This window comes from Oryzias melastigma, linkage group LG4, assembly GCF_002922805.2.
Source record: "Oryzias melastigma strain HK-1 linkage group LG4, ASM292280v2, whole genome shotgun sequence".
NCBI classification, from domain to species: domain Eukaryota; kingdom Metazoa; phylum Chordata; class Actinopteri; order Beloniformes; family Adrianichthyidae; genus Oryzias; species Oryzias melastigma.
The window spans coordinates 9,781,272-9,796,515 of NC_050515.1; the positions used below are offsets into that span (position 1 = coordinate 9,781,272).

Sequence of the window (15,244 nt, forward strand, 5' to 3'; positions counted from 1 at the left end):
AGCCTACATTTTGAATAAACATACACATTTACATAAACAGTTATCTACTCAAACCCTCATTTAATCATCTTTACCAACACAAATCTTCCATTTAATCCTATCAAATTCAGTCAAATAATCCACCTAAAGTTTATTTTGCTAAATTGATTTTGCTTGATACATAATTCTACATGCTGTATATATTTGCTTTGCATCTCATTTTAGTTAATACTTTTAAATGAGGAAATTGATTTTTTATTTTGATCTCATTTGTCCAGATCATGCCATATGTATGACGACTTTAAATCTCATACAGTTTCGAGAAAAATGTTGCAACTGTTGCATGTTCATAACTTAAAAAGTCGTAGGCTAAATTTATGTCTTTTTTTCCTCATAAATGTATGTGTTTTAAAGTTGTAAATGTATTAGTTTAAATTTAGTGAAGTTATGAGTTTAAACCTAGTAAATTTACAAGATTATAAGTTTTAAATTTCTGAGAAAAAATTATAAATGTATTATATTAAAAGTTGTAAATGTTTTAAATTAAAAGCTGGAAATTTCCTAGATTAAAATTTGTACATTTATGCGAAAAAAAAATCATACATTTACAAGAAAAAAGTTGTAAATTTGCAAGATTAAAAGTTGTAAATTCATGAGAAAACAAGTTGTAAATTTACAAGAAAAAATTGTAGATTTACTAGATTAAAAGTTGTAAATTTACGAGATTAAAAATGGTAAATTTATTAAATTAAAAGTTTTAAATTTATGAGAAAAAAGTTTTAAATTTACGAGATTAAAAGTTGTAATTTCATTATAAAAAGTTGTAAATTTGCTAAATTAAAAGTTTAAATTTATAAGAAAAAAGTTTTAAATTTGTTTAAAAAAAACAAGCCATAATTTTATGAGAAAAAAGTTGCAAATTTTTGATAAAAAATAGTAAATGAGATTTAAAGTTGTAAATTACAGAAAAAAAAACTTTTTCTTTTGCTTTTGGTGGCCCTTATATGTCATCTCCACACAATGAATCAGATCTCTTCAAAGCCTTCCGTTCTAAATCTTGGTTTTCTGAATTTTTCATGTCCTTTTAAGTAAACATGATTTTGTGTTTTATTGAATTTAACCTGTAGATTGAGGGATTTCCATGCTTTGTATATGAATTTGAGAATGTTTTAATCAACTAGATTATTAGAGTTGACCCACTGGGTTTGGTGTTTTATTTTGAAATCTTTTCTATTGTGTTTCCCTTGTGGTTCCAGTCAGCTTGGAACATATTCTTGATTCAGTTCAGCTGTGTTTTGTCTCCCGATTTGTTTTTTTCTCCTGCTTAGCTTTTGTGTCAGTAAAGTCAAACTTAAACTTAAACTCTAAACGTCTGAGACTTTGTGTTTTCAGTCCTGTCATGTCATGAACTTTGAACTGTAGAGCCACATTTTGATCTGGAGTGACTCTGTGTGGTCTCTTGATTCCATGAAAACGTGTGGAGCTTCAGTAAAGAATCACGACTGGATTTATAGACTTTTATTTTCTTTAACTTCATTCATCCTCACTGATTCTTCTGGAATCTTCCCACCTGGAGCCAATGGATCGGTGACTTTGTCTTCACCTGGATTTCTCCTCAGCTCTCCTGGTTCTCTTCATGTCCTCCTCGTCTTCCTCTCCTTCATGGTCACTGTGCTTACAGTATGTACGACTTTTAGTGACTATTACTCTTAAACATGAATAAACATGTTTGTTCACAAGAAGTTCAATAGATTGCTTGAAAAGGAGTACAAGGAAGTGAATTTACCACCCCTACTCCAACTTAATCGTCTTAACAAGTTCAAATAAATCTGTTTGTAGGAAAACTTAGGCCCCGCCCATTCCATGACTTGATTTTATTTAGCAGGGCAAAGAAGGTTAAGTCTTTTATTTAAGTTTATGGGTTTTATTTTGTTTCATTTTCATCAATACTGGGTTTACTTTGGGTCTACTGCCTAAAGAATTGATTTTTACAACTTAATATATCAGCAGCAGATTAAATCTTATGTAAAACAATGCATAATTTACATTTTTTTTCACAATTATTTGCTATTTTCTTATTGTTAATCAAGAGGATTTCTGTTTTTAAGCTTACTTTCCTTAAAATGAAAATTATGTGGGACTAATTGGACCAAAAAACACATTATTGATTGTTTTGTTTCTTTCTGTCACACTTGATTCTTATGGGTTGATATTCACGTTTCTGATAGTTTCATTGAGAAGATACAGAGTTGATTGAAAACTGTTTGAAGGCATGTTTAAATCTTTAAGACTCACTCCAATCATCTTTTAATCTGTTGCAAAAGCGTTCCTAAAGGCATTTTCAATGTGAATATGCTGTTTAAATAGCCAAAATAAAAAATAATAATAAAAAACGTGTTGTTTTCTGGGATGTATTTTCTGCGGAAGGAATTCTTTAGAAATTCACCTTTGAGTTCAGGGCAGGACGATTGTAGTAAGCCCGCCCCCATACCCATCATCAATCTGTTAAAAGCTTTTTCTAACCTTTTCATTTGCTCCTGATTCACAACGATTTGGATAAAGAAATATTCAGAAATGCAATTTTAAGTTCAAATTTTTTCATCCATCATGAGAAAAAGTTACTAGAACGATTTAAAAACAAATTTTTATTGAACTGGGTCTTTAAACAATCTTTAATATTTAGTCGCTAATAAATAAGAATATCAGTTTTACTCTAATCACTATCTCTCTTACACTTTCCAAACAAAGTTTGTGCTCCTCTGACAGATCCGGATGAAGTCCCCCACTGGCTGCCGGTGGTCAAAGCTTTCCTTTTTTTGTGGACTCTACCTGGAGGAGCGTTTGCCTATCCAACCCATCACGATTCCTCCCCGATCCTCCAATCTAAAAATGCTCTGACTGCTGTCAGCTGCTGGTAAGCATCACTCATGAGCGCGTGACACAACACCATTAAAAAAGATTCTAAGAGATATATAGCAAGCTGCCAAAACAGCCGACAGATTGAACTCTCAGCTCCTCATTATGTGTTCCTATACCTCCTCCACCTGTCTAATGACTGCTATTTCCTGTTGCTGAGCAAGATGTGATTATTCTGTGCATACCAGGGAGCGGAGAGCTGCATTAGGGCAGAAACTGCATCTGATTGTGCTTGGAAGGATCAGCTTCTGTAAGGTATAGGTATCTGCACGCCGCCGTAGAAGAAGACGGAAAAAATTGGGACGGATCTGGAGGGCTGAGCAGGAGCTCACCCAACGAGAGAAAGAGCTTTGGCTCAAACTGTTTCTGGGATGTTCTGCAGATCAAAAGAAAAGTCGGGCTTCTTTTATGAAAGTTTTATTTCAGCAAAAGCAGACCAGATTTCCAAAACATTTCAGACTATTAAGGGCAAGGGCGGCTCCAGGAATTTTTTCTCTGGGATTGCTAATTTGGTTTTATGTAAAATCACATTTCCAAAAAGGAAAGTAAATAGGAATACATATTAATATAATCCTAATTAATACCAGATTTAAGTTTGTCTTGCACTTTTTAACTGTTAAAAACAACATATTCTCACTCTCAACTCGCCACGTATTAACAAATGGTTAAGGAGTCCTTCACATCACTTTTGTCCCCAACTCACAGTCTGTTCCCATTAAATCACGGGTCCTCAACCGTGAACCGGAACCGGTCCAGTACCAGGACGCAGAGCACACCGGTACCCTAACCCCAATCTGCTACCAGTTATAAAAAAGTTGTACATTTGCCAATAAAAAGTTTTAAATTTATGAGGAAAAAAAGTACATTTAAGGAGATTAAAAGTTGTAAATTTATGGGAAGAAAATTTGTAAATTTACTTTAAAAAAGTTGTAAATTTATGAGAAAAAAAAAATATTTAAGGAGATTAAAAGTTGTAAATTTATGGGAAGATTTTTTTTTCTAAATTTACTAGAAAAAAAGTTGTAAACATTTTAAATTTACAAGATTAAAAGTTGTAAATTTATGAGAAAAAAAATAAATTTAAGGAGAATAAAAGTTGTAAATTTATGGGAAGAAAATCTGTAAATTTACTAGAAAAAAGTTGTAAATTTATGAGAAAAAAAATGTAATTTAAGGAGATTAAAAGTTGTAAATTTATGGGATGAAAATTTGTAAATTTCCTAGAAAAAAGTTGTAAATTTATGAGAAACAAAGTCCTAAATGTACAAGATTAAAAGTTGCACATTTATTAGATAAAACATTTAAATTTACAACATTAAAAGTTGTGAATTAATGAGAAAAAAGTTCTAAATTTATAAGACTAAAAGTTGTGAATTTATGAGAAAGAATAGTTGTAAATTTACGGGATTAAAAAATGTAAATTTACAATATAAAAATGTGCGTCCAGGCCTGGTTCACGTCCTGTAACCGCGTCGGGTACCATGTCCGTTGCTGGGTTAGGGTACCAGTACCGGGTTAGGGAGGACCAGTCTGCATGCGGTACCACATCCCGTAACACGAGGGCTGTGGACCCTTGATTTTCCAAACAGTCAGCCTGTCAAAAAATGACGAGTTGGTGACACCCAAAACGTCAAAAGTTTATTTGAGAGTCATTTATCTAAGAGGAGCTGTTGAGGGGGGCACCAGCATCAACCCCCTTCCCTTTGCCACACATGTGCCGTGTGCTTTTAATGCCCAAAACCAGTTTTTCACGCCCCTTTTCCTGACGATTTATGATACTTTAGCTCAACGCCCGTCCAAAAATGTGTTCATAAGCTAGACGCTTATGAAGGTGCTACTGCTAAATGTTTTCAGCCTGATCATACATGGAGCGGCATTTGTGTTTATCTCATTACAATGAATTAGATTTATTTATCACCTGCAATATTTCAAATTATCCACAAACAAAAGGCTAAAACCTGTAGTTTCTGACTAAATGTACATGTCTTGAGACCAAATCTACAGAAACTAAGAGTAAAAACTGCTTGAAAATATATCTGAAAATAAATCGGCCTTGAGTACCCCCTACATTTTTCCGTGTCACCCTCCTGATGTTCAAATTAAACTTAAAATCGTTTTTTGACAATGTTTTTAAAGCTCCTAACTGTGGAAAGATTTGTTTCAATGAAATTTCAAGTAATTATTATCAATGGAACATGTGACCCACAACATGTACTAACCCCGCTACTTAAACCTTTGCTTTTAGCGACATATTGAATCTGTTACTGATGAATATGAAACAGAAAATTTAAAAAGTGAAGGTTTCCTTTTCATTAATTTTGAAGCCCATAAAAACACACCAAAGAGAACACACACATGCACACACCTGTAAATGAAGTAAATGAAGCCCACACGTTTCTCCTTCTAGAGAAAACACCTTTCGCTTTTAGCCTAAAAGACTGTTCTTAGAAGGGGCTGGTCCTCACTTAGTGACATCACAATGTAAGGACCCCCCTGTTTTCATGAATTGGGAGGGGCTGGTGCTCAGAGCACAGGTTTGTAGAAGAATGTTCAGAGATGAAAAGGAGCAAAATATCACTTTGGGGTTGTTTCTTTGTGAGGAATTAACATTTTAATACACTTAAAAGCTCCAAAAAGTGGATTTTTGCATGATATAAGACCTTTAAAAATGAGTTTCTAAACTGCAGATGCTATGCAATTTTACATTTGTGTAAAAAAACAAAAAAACGTTAGCTATTTAACAGCTGGTTGGTGAGAAGGCCTTGGTTCAAATCCCGGCTGGATCTTTCCTTTCATGGAATTTCCATGTTCACATTGTGCATGCATGAGTTTTCTCCCAGTACTTTGGCTTCCTCCTTCCATGCTAGGTGTGCATTCGAGTGTTTGGCCTTGCAACAGATGTTCAGGGTGCACCACACCTTCACCCAGCAGTAGCTGTGATAGGCCCCAGCAACTCCATGGCCTCAAAAGGGATTCAGCAAGTTAAGATGAATGCTGTAAAATGATTAAACTAAGTCCAAACAAAAAAAAAAAAATCTCCTGAGGTGAACACCACAAGGTAAGTGGAGTAAAGGATTCAGCTCAGGTAATCTTTGCAGCCTTGAACTCAGCTGGAGATGAAATCCCTCAGGCTGCTTGTGCCTTTTTTGGTGCAATTCTTTAACCAAAACTGTTTTCTGTCTCACTGAATTATTGGTGGGTTTATGAGTAGGAGAAATGCACTCGTTAAAAAAAAAAAGAAAAAAAATCTTTCTTTTTTGTAGATAGTGCTTGAATATCGTTTGCAGAATTGAAGGGACTCCTGCTCAGAAATTGTCAAAGAGCAATCACTGTGTATTTTCCTTCAGGTGTAAGTCTGACTGTGTGGAAAAGATGAATGGCAAAAAACTAGCTTGGAGACATGAAGCCAATGAGGAAACTTCTTCAGGTGCAATGCAGCTGACAGCCTGTAAAGGCTGATTCCAGTTTTCTCGTGAAATATGGGACCATCAGCTAAATTCCCTTCTTTTGATCTTCAGGTTTTTACATTGAAAATAATTGCACAAATTGAACAGACACTGGGAATATTAAAACCTGAATTCTGTCCAATCAGGTTTCAAGCTCTAAATAATTTTAATTCTGAAATGATAAAAGACTAAATCAGATTTTATGTCTTCAAAGCTCCAGTTCACAAATCAATGGGGGGCAACCTAGAGACTACCAATGAGGTGACATCTGTCAAATGGCTAGTACCAAATGTCATTTGACGGCTGCCGTTTGACAGATCATTTTTCAGAGAGAAACATCTAATCCATACTGAAATCGATACTCCATGTGAGTGCAGCTATTGTTGTTGGAGCTGTCCTGCTCATCTTAGTTTTCAGAGCTCTAAATCATCTGCTGCTCGCTTGCAGACGACAAGCCTGTGGCAAGGAAACTGAAAATGAAAACATCATCTGAAACATGGGGCTCAAGTGCTCTTGGGGAGAAACCGCTTTGTACTTACCTCCGCGGCTCACCTATCTTCCGCCGCTCTCTCATCCAATCACAGCCCCCCACCTGATCAAACCCCACGACCTTGGTGAGTGAAACAAGAACATTTTCTCACAACATTCATGAGTGTGGAGAGTTCTCAACCAACTACCACTTTTTTTTTCTTTTCTATTTTTTAGCCCTTATGTCTGCATTACATTAGCTCATTTGGCTAATTTGGTATCTACTGTGGATTTTTAAGCTAATTTATCATTTAGCTAATATTTTAGCAACACATTCACTCTTTTGACTAATATGGCAATCCTTTTTTTTAGGCAAATTTGGTTTTTACCTAATATTTTAGCAACATGCGATTTGTTTTGTCTAATTTAACACCTACTGAAGTTTTTTGGGCAATTTTTAAGTTTAGCTAACATTTTAGCTTGTTTTGCCTAATTTAACATCTTGTTTTTTTGGGCTATTTTGAACCTTTGCTAACATTTTAGCTACATGCTAGCTTTTTTTCTCTTTTGTTTTGGCTAACTTGACATCTACTGAGATTTTTGGGGCTATTTTGGAGATTATATGGTATTTTTGCTTTGTTTTCCCTTTAGGCTATATTTTTTTTTTAGCTAATAATTTAGCAACATTCTAGCTAGTCAACCAACTACCACTTTTTAATTTATTTTTTACATTTAGCCGTTATGTCTGCATTACATTAGCTCATTTGGCTAATTTGGTATCTATTTGGATTTTTAAGCTAATTTATCATTTGGCTAATATTTCAGTCACACACTCACTCTTTTGACTAATTTGGAATTCATTTTTTTAGGCAAATTTGGTTTTTACCAAAAATTTCAGCAACATGCTATCTGTTTTGGCTAATTTAACATATACTGAAGTTTTTTGGGCTATTTTGAACTTTAGGTAATATTTTAGCTAAATGTTAGCTTTTTTTCTCTTTTGTTTTGGCCAATTTTACATCTACTGATATTTTTGGGGCTATTTTGGAGATTAGATGGTATTTTTGCCACATGCTTGCTGTTTAGGCTATGTTTTAATTTAGCTAAATATTTAGCAACAGGCTAGCTTTTTGGTCCAATATGGCAACTACTGTGTGTGTTTTTTTTTTAGTATAATTTGGCACTTATCTAATATTTAGCTAGCTATCGGTTTCAGCGTTTTCAGTTATCAGTTTCAGCATTTCAGCTCTTCCATCTTTAGCAGCCAGATTCAGCTTACAGCATTTACAATTACCTGCGATAATGCTATATATCTAATTTGAGAATTAACTTTGAACAAGAATAATATTTTAGCAGTAGAAGCTTTTCATTCTCAATTTTGCAGGGGTGGTTGTATGAAGTCTGCCCTCTCATTGAGGGTAGAGTACCAACAGTTTTTCTTTTTTCTAACCCAGTACCGGTTCCACATCTGGTACCGTGTCTGGTACTGTGCCCGGAGGTTTGAGGACCTGTGATTTACTTCAATCTGACTGACATAAAGTAAGAGGTGACACTTTAGTCCAGCAACACACTCTAAAGCAGGTGAATAAACACATTACGTTGACTAACCAAAATCTTAATTAATGAAATGTGAGAAAACTCGGTGCATAAATGTTGAAACTAACCTTTTAGCCTTTTGCTGTTAAGTATGTCAGTACAAACATCCGATTTTGTGTTACACGACAAACATTTCATTTGCAAAAAGTGAGAGGGTTCACCTGTTAAACAAATCGCACAAGTGTCATCGTCTCATCATAACAGCTCTTATCTTCCCACTTCAAAACAAACATCCTCTTGAGTCGAATGATTCAGTGGGGAAACGTCCTCTCGGTGACAATCCTTTTGTCACGCTGATACAATCACACCTGTTAATGTCAGGAAACTCAGCTCTTCCTCGTTGATCTTTCTTCATCTTTTTCTGTTGTGAAGCAGCACACAGATATCTGCCTTTTATTCCTCGCAGAAAGCCGCTGGAAGCTCTGCCTTGTATTCTTTGGTTATTAAAACTAAATTCATTACTTCAGCAAAAGGCCGCCGCCTGTTTTCCCTCTGTGTCTCTCCCTGCAGTGGTGGCTACAGCTGCGTGTCACCAAATAGTTACTTTATAAATGGAGGCAGGCATTCACATAATTAAAACCAAGATGCTTGGACATAATTCTTAATTAAGCACTAATGTGATAAAGTGTGATGGCAGGACAAAACTCTACTTTAAGGGGAACAGAGGCCTTTGTAATGGGGTGATTAATGGACTTAAGAGAGGAAGAAGATGTAATTGGTCGGTCGTTCCTCCCAGCTGAAATGCTGAAAAGAGCTTGCCATCTGCTGCAGAGGGCTCCTTGCTGAACAAAGTTATGCTGCCTGGCTGTAAAAACCATAGTGTGTTCCGATGAGACTGCTTTGTAAGAAATGCATCTTAAATCTAAGCGGATTAGCATTCCTTCAACCCTTTTCTAATCATCTTCATTGAAAAAAACAGGAAAAATCAAGCTTTACATAGAGAATATTTTAAAGGTTTACTTTCCTGTTTAAAAGCACAACAAAATGTACCTTTAGTGGCTTTGCATGTCTCTTCTTACATCCAATCTATCTAATTATGCTTAAAATTGTAATTGTTTTAAAAAGAAAACAAATAAATGACAATTTTCTGATTCTTTCAGAGTAAAGGGCTTGTTCCAACCCGTATTGGGTTTTTATTTTTGTCTGGTTTTGTTTTTTAAACTGTAAATTGTTTCAAACTGTGCGAGGATGAGAAGCACTTTTTTTTATAAATACAATTAAAAAAATATAAATACAGTTTGATGTGACCTTAGACTAAATGAGCCTCTTTAGAAGATAGTAAAGTTTTTTTCAAATTGGAAAATGTTTTAGGAGTCTGCCTGTGTGTCATAACAATGAAATATAAGAGATAAGTGTGTTTTAGTTTACTGAACACCGTTTAGAGCAGCAAGCTATGCCTCCGGAGCCACATGTGGTTCTTTTACCCCTCCATTGTGGCTCTTTGGTTAAAATAAAGTGTTTTTAAAAAAATAAAAAGTAACTGTAAAGGAAAAGAATAAAATAAGTAAATTACCTTAAACTGTGTTCAACTCATTTACAAACAGTTGAAAGACAACAGTAGCTGTAATCCTCCATCAAATCCTTTTTAGTTTATCAACGTCATACTGACACATTTGGACTTAATTTTGAGCTTCATTTATCACAGAAAATCAATTTATTGTCAGTAAGCACAACCAGAATTAAAGATACATTAAATTATAATCCACTAGATTATAAAGCAGATTTTCGCTTTTTGAACAAATTTAAGGATTTAAAGTGTTCCTTGTGGTTTTAATATATGGGAGGGGTAACTTAATTAGCTTTGATTCAGTTTTTGTTGGTTATATTTATGATTTTTGTGGCTGAAATGCACAAGAAACAGTAAAATAAACCGATTTTTTTCTTTTTTATCATTGACTTTACACTTCCTACTGCCGGGATGTCTTTTATTTTGAAAGGAAGTCATGCAAAGCTCTATCAAAAGTTATAAATTGTTTAATTTTTTTGAAGCTACTTTCTCTTTATGTCTTAATTATGCCAAATTAAAAACACACACAATAGTTTATATAAATGTATCATGTCAGTATGCAATAACATAAATATAAATCAGTATCTTATTTTTCTAAAGGTTGAAGACTTTGTGGCTCCTACTGGGTTTTGATTGGTGAGAAATCGAAACCTGAATGACTCTTTAAGTTTTAAAGGTTGCAGACTCCTGATTTAGACTAAATAGTAACACAAATAAGTTCTTATTGATGTGTAGCTGGAGTCATGGCAAGACGATTTAAACCTGAAATTGTTAACTTTCCTGAAACTTTCCCACATGTTAACAAGTCCGACTCATGTGCTCCTGTCATTGACTGTATATGACGAACATTTCATGAAAAAATTTAATTAATTTGGTTGGAGCTGGAAGTAAGATGGAGGGTTATACATTTAAATATAAACTCAATGAAAAAATAGCCACCATATGAGGCAGTAAGAAGTTGACCGATCAGAAGATACTTTATGTGATTTTTGTGCAAATTTATGATTAATATCTAGAAAAATAACATTGATTTTGCCTCTTTGAGAAGCAAACTTTACTTTGATCTGGTGAATTCTTGAGGTCTCCGACATGGTGTTAAAAAGAAACGGCCTAAGTCAGAAAAAGATCACTTTTATCCTCACCTGAATCCCTTTAAGCTACCTTAAATTATTTTTTCAAATATCAAACAGTCACAGACGGGAGTTTTTCAGCGTGTTCACAAGTGGCTCCCTGTGAATTTGTCCTCTCTGCTCTAATGAAAAAGTCCTTCATCATCTCACTAAAAGGAGTTTTCATGAAATATGCAACCCTCGCCCTCTCAAATCCAGTCTTAGGGAAGAACAAAAGAGCTTGATGTTGCTGCTGTTTCTTCCCAAATATTCTAGTTTAGAGGGGAAAGAACTAAAGTAGCAATAAGCTGGAGGATCTGCTGTATGTTGCTCTCTGCCAGACTTGCTTTGATAGTTAGATTATGAAAGAAATCTCATCTGTGAGGTCTTTATGCTGCTGCAACAAAGGTTAGGAGATGTTTTTGCCTGACTTGGTGCTTCAGACGGTGAAGACGGCGCTGCTTTTCTCCAGCAGTTCTGCTTGTTGTTCAAAACATTTCTCGCAAACCATTTGTGTGGAGTTAGAGAGTCAGTCGTCTGAGGTCGCGTCCCACTTAAAGACCTGTCATCGAGAGGAAGATGCTGTTGAGGAGGAAACGTAATTGAAATGCCGGAGAAGGTTTTTGCAGAAATGAAGCAAAGATGATTTTATTCAGAGGATTGAATCCTAACAATATCTGAAAATCAGTTTGTTCTTATTGATTGCTTTGATTAAGCAAATAATTTAATCAAATTAAATCAGTTTATGGTTTGGGTCATAACCAAAGGATATGTGGTTGGATAATTTTGATACTAGTTTAACTGAATATCAAACCCAGCAGAACCAAGAAACAATTTTCTTCTGAGCTTTTAATTGATTGATTGGTTGGTTGACGTTATTTCAAGCAGAGATTGTGGACAAAAACACCGATTTCATTACTGAAACAATAAAATGCATTGATTAAAAAATAAAAACAAACAAAAACATTCATATCACATTCGATTAATTAAATATAGTAATTATTAGCTAGAGTCAAGTAGAGTTTGACTGAAAAGGAGTGGGATGACGTGAGTTTATTTAATCCCACCCCTTCTTAGTTACTTCATTTTACAGTTTTACTAAGTTTTTGTAATCTGGTTCTGATCAGATCAAGTGAAAGTTCGTTTTTTTCCAAGTGAAGATTATTGATTAATCTGAAAAAAACATAATTTCATAATTTCAGTGAACTATAACATGATCAACTTAAAAAAAATTTTTGTTTTTGTTGTTAATTTGAGGTCGCCCCCATTAAAGCGGTCCAAAAAAACCCCATAAATTAAATTAAATAAAAAAAGAATTAATACGTTCATATTGATTAACGGAAATAAATTGCAGCTCCTTTGATTTGCCTCAGTGTTTCAGGTAGAAACACTTCATCAGGCATTATCCCACTTACACCACAGTCACGTATGAAATAAATACATTTTCAATCAGTTTTTAGTACTTTATTCTTGTTATTTTTTGGTTTAGATTGCTTTTTCATAAAAAATGAATATTTGATTCATATTCTGGCACGACAACGCGTCGCTGAGCCTCAACTGCAGCAACAAATATCTAAATACTGATCGTCACGATAGGTTAAATAAAGCAGTAGTTCAGAGAGATTATTATTCATATTTTATTTTTATCTCTGAAGCTTCGTTTCTTATACTGCAGACATAAACATCTTTATTGTTCTACTTATCTTACTGTTGATGTGTTTTGTGCTCACAATTTACAATTCTGGGTTAAAACTTGATGCATTTAAAAATTTTAGACAGTAAAAAAAAGAAAACTTTCTCTCTGGTCTGTTTTTGTTCAAAAAGTCATAAAATTAACCTAGTAAAACGTTGCGATTAATCGTGATTAATCACAACAAAAGATAATTCTGATAATTTTGTAATCATTTGACAGCACTAAATAAAAATAAACATTCTAAATTTAAAGTTTTGTGTGTGATTTCATATTGTGATAACAAGTGGTCGACAAATACAGCAACAAAAAAAATAAAAATCGCGATTATTTTCCAGGTTTGTGATTAATTAGTCAAATTTTTTAAATCAATTCCCAGTTTTAGAAAAAAACCTAAAACAATAATTTAAAAAAGGAATAAATTACTTTAAAAAAAGAGGCCAAGTTTGAATTTGTAGGTTCTCCATGGTTAAAGAAAAGAAAACAATTTGACCAAAAAGTTCTTTTATATTTTTTTCCTTCCAGACTTTGGCAGAAAATCTAAAAGCAGAAGTATTAATATTCCCTTTAATTGATATTTATTGAATTAAAAAAAAATGTTTTTACACCTTAGAATGACAAACATTAAGAAGTGTGTGTTGCAAAAATGTATAAATTCGCTCAAAAAATCTTTCAAACAGAAAAAAATGTTTTTGTAAACAATTTTGAATCAAAAGTAAATTGTACTTAAATAATAAAAGAAACTCAATAATTTAGAAGGATATGATACATATAGAATTCAGGACAGTTTATTTATGTTACCAGAATAAAATAATTGAAATTTTCTTTTTTTATCTGTTTTTTTGTGAGTTTTTGTTTCAAATTTCATAAATATTTTCCTAGTCATTTACCTTGGTAGGAAAAGCGTATCACAGGATTTCATTTGAGGAGGACGAGGAGTTCAGCTCTCTGCCTGCTTGGCTTAAACAAGCAGATTTGGTTTTGTTTTTGGTTGTAACCACTGCTGAGCCCAAAGCATGCGACTCCCTTTGATATCATTGATGTTCCTCCACATCACACCAGGCTGCAGAGGAGCCTGCATGCACGTCTTAGTCCCGAGCAATACCACAAGGTTCCAAAAACTCACATCAGTCAAGTGGACACTCTGCTGTGTAATTGCTGCAGACTCTCCAATTTACATAAAGATGAGTTCAGCTCCTCTTTTGGCACCTCGCCTCCTTGCTTGGAATTTTCTGACATCCCGTTCACCTTCCTATAAAAACTCTCTGAAATGTCTGCTCTTGTGTGGTAAATGTCTGTGAACAGGACTGCTCACCTGGAGCTACGTGCAGCAGAGATGAAGGAGCCAGTGATCTGTGTGTTTGGTTTAGTGTGAACGTTTAGAGCTCCGCTCTGTTTATGCATCTGCCACTTTGCTTCTCACAGTTAAGGGTCAGTAGTTATGTTTATGAATCCCTTTAGAAGCAGACGCATAATGATGCACTCCTCAATCTAGATTGGACCATTTCTGTCTGAGCTTCACCACCAGGGGGCACTAATGTTCCACATCTTCACACTTGATGGCGGCATCCTTCTTCCTCACACAAACGCATAAAACAAAAAAACATAGATATTTGTTTTTATTTCAAAATCATAAAATCTGAAATGTATGTTTTTTTTCATGTTTCATTGGCGGGTAACACTTCTTTTGGTTTTGCATCCTACTTTGAATCGAGAACAACAACCTGTTCTGACATGATTGTGATTGTTACTTAAAGCAAATATAAGTTGAAGTTTCGTAGATGTTAGTATGAGAATGAAATGGTCATGTTTCCTAATATGTCAAAAAGAAAAAAAAATCTGCATAAACACAATTTTTATATATATATGTATATAAATGGATAGTGCAGAGGTCTGCAACCTGCGTCTTCAGAGCCACATGTGGCTCTTTTACCTCTATAGTCTCTCTCAGGTCGAAGAAAAATAAAATAATAGTAATTTTAAAAGTTTTTTTTCATTTATGTAATTCAGTTTACTATGGAATTTTAGGCTATTTTGGAGTTTGGCTAGTAATTAAGCAAGAAGTTAGCTTTTTTTATTTCCCTAATTTAGCCTCTACTGAGTTGGCTAAAAACAATTAGCGATAAGCTAAAGTTTTTGGCTAATTTGCAATCTACTGAGAATTTTTAGGCTAATTTGGAGTTTAGCTTCTATCTTAGCAACAAGCTAACATTTTTGACCAATTTAGGTTACTGAGGAATTTTGGGCTATTTCAGAGTTTAGCTAGTAATTAAGCAAAGAGCTAGCTTTTTTGGCTAATTCGGCATCTAAGGTAAAAATGGAAAAATATTTTTTTGAGAGATGCTGGTTTCTTTTTAGATTTTTGCTTTTGATTGTGCCAAAACATAGGAATTTTTTATTTTAATTTTTTTTAATGATAATGAATTATCCAAATTTCTTAAAAGCTAAAGTAAATCAATGTTGCTCCCTTTGATCAGTAGAAAACCAGTCCAAATGGCTCTTTTACTGTTAAAGGTTGCCGACCCCTGGGATA

At 34.1% G+C, this 15,244-nt stretch overlaps 1 long non-coding RNA gene across 1 annotated transcript; it reads left to right on the top strand.

The window, feature by feature from the left end:
- Positions 1–1,258: 1,258 nt before the first annotated feature.
- LOC112150624 lies at positions 1,259–7,283 on the top strand. Its single transcript, XR_002919995.2, has 3 exons — positions 1,259–1,659; positions 2,746–2,893; positions 6,789–7,283. It is a non-coding gene; the product is annotated as an uncharacterized LOC112150624 (long non-coding RNA).
- The last annotated feature ends 7,961 nt before the right edge of the window (positions 7,284–15,244 follow it).